This window comes from Bison bison, unplaced genomic scaffold (assembly GCF_000754665.1).
Source record: "Bison bison bison isolate TAMUID 2011002044 unplaced genomic scaffold, Bison_UMD1.0 scf7180017864174, whole genome shotgun sequence".
In the NCBI taxonomy this organism is placed as follows: Eukaryota; Metazoa; Chordata; class Mammalia; order Artiodactyla; family Bovidae; genus Bison; species Bison bison.
Window position 1 is genome coordinate 3,097,260 of NW_011494746.1, and position 2,348 is coordinate 3,099,607.

The following is a 2,348-nucleotide window of genomic DNA, read 5'->3' on the forward strand; positions in this document are numbered from 1 at the left end:
ATGATATTGATGGGGCTTCCATGATAGCTCAGTTGGTAAAGAATCTGCCTGCAATGCAGGAGACCCTGGTTTGATTCCTGGATTAGGAAGATTTGCTGGAGAAGGGATACGCTACCCACTCCAGTATTCTGGCCTGGAGAATTCCATGGACTGTGTAGTCCGTGGGGTCACGAAGAGTCGGACATGACTGAGTGACTTAAAAAAAAGATATCGATGTCACAACAGACTGAGGGCAAACACACACATAGAATTTAGCAGTCTTCTATTAAGTCAATCATTAAAAAGATTTTCAAAATTGTAAAACAAAATAAGAAAAACAAAGCCATTCTTCTCATTATGTATTTGTTTTTTATTTTGGACAACAAAGTTATGTATGTTAACATGTAATGGGTTTGTTATTATTATTTTCAATTAATTAATAGATGCATAAGTTAAAAATTTTAAGTTTTAATCCCTAATATGGTAAATAGCAATAGATATAATCCACCTAAACCAAATTCTTCATAATTCAAGGAGGTTGTCAATAATTTTTAAAAGTGAAACAGAGTCCTTAGACCATAAAGTTTAATGTTGCCTTATCAACAGTTTTCTAGTCCAACTCCTTATTTGGCAGGTGGGAAATCTTAAACATCATTTAAAATCATATCACTATTTCCTAGCAGAGTTGTGAGTAGAATATAAGAAGAGAGATGATGATTTGATTCAAAAGGGGGAGACAAAAGTGTTGTAGGTTGTCCCCTTGGATACTGTTCAAATGTTTTCTAGGAAAACATTCCTGAATTCAATTTTACAATTAAACAGCATGTTAAGAGATAATTTTCTACCTAAAAACAGGTAGAATCATGACTGTCAGGCAGGTGTAAAAGAAACACGTGGCAAAGATTTAACTCATTGTTGATAAGGAAATGAGGCCAATGTTATAGTAGGTTAAAAGCAAAAGTCAGAGACATTTACAGATCAAGAATACTGAAGTGGATTTGCAATGGATATAAAATTAGCCTCTTTCACAAACAGGGAGAGAAGTGAATTGAACCTCCTCTAGACAGACTGTAGTTGTCTGTCTAACTAAGAGCTATTTTACATTGCTATCAGTTACCTACAACTCATGGAGTCCTAAAATATCTCAAAGGCAAGGAAAGGGACAGAGCCCCTGGGAACCAGGATGGGATAAACCCAGAGGAGTGTGCTTTCCAATGAAGCACAAGTTTTCCCCTACAGTTGAGATCCCTTTAGATGCCAGCCACTGAGCTAATCTGAGTAAGAAAAAAGTGGGACTTGGTGTGTACCCTGCTCTCCAGTCCATGGGGTTGCAGAGTCTGACTAACACAACAACTGCTCTCAAAAGGCTCTTTCAATCCATCTCTATTACCATGTGCTGTAGACTGGATGTTTGTGTTCCCTTCAAATTCATATGTTGAAAATCTAAGGTCCAATGTGTTGGTATTTGGAGGTGAGGTCTTTGGGAGATGATTAAGTCATGAGGGTATAACCCTCATGAACAGGGTTAGTTTATAAACAAAACCCCAGAGCTCCCTCATCCCTTTCACCAGTGTGAAGATGAAGAGAAAAGACAGCTGTCTAAGACCCAGGAAGCAGGTTCTCTCCAAACAGCCAATCTGCTGGCACTTTGATCTTGGACCTTCCAACCTCCAGAACTCTGAGAAACAGATTTCTGTTGTTTATAATTCATCCAGTCAATGTATTCAGCCCAAATGGGCTGCTGTGTTCTATGGTAGGGTAGCTTGAATAGACTAAGACATCATATAACCCACTACTAAAACTGGATCTCACCCTAGCTCTCATACGGAGATATTTAGGTATTTCTTAGGGTTCATCGCTGTCTTCTGGGTGATAAAAGCTGCCATCTATTTTAGTGCCTACAGTGTTTCAGGTTCTTGACATTCTCCTTAAAGCCCCATCAGATAGGTAATAGTATCTTTCAATTTACAGATGAAGAAAGAGAAGCTGAAGAAGTTGTCATACACACACCCAAGATCTCAATCTCTAAGGGTCTGTTTAGGTTCAAACCTTGGTGTATCAGGCTCCACTTTTGCTCTCTCCCCTAGTTCAGTACTGATCCGGCAGAGCCTCTCTGGCAAAATTTGCACTTTGCAGTCAATATTAACACCAGAAAAGAGCAGTTAGTTTTGTTGAACCTTGAGAATTATGTGTTTTCAATAACCTCTGTATTTTCAACATCTCTATGCTCAGTAATAGACATAGTAGGACCTCAAAGAGGTGTTTGTTTCCTTCCTCTTTCTTGGAGGCTGAATATTTCTAGATGGGGTCCCAGGGAAAAAATTTTACAAAGATATTCTCTCAGAGAGATGTAGAAATTACAGATGGAG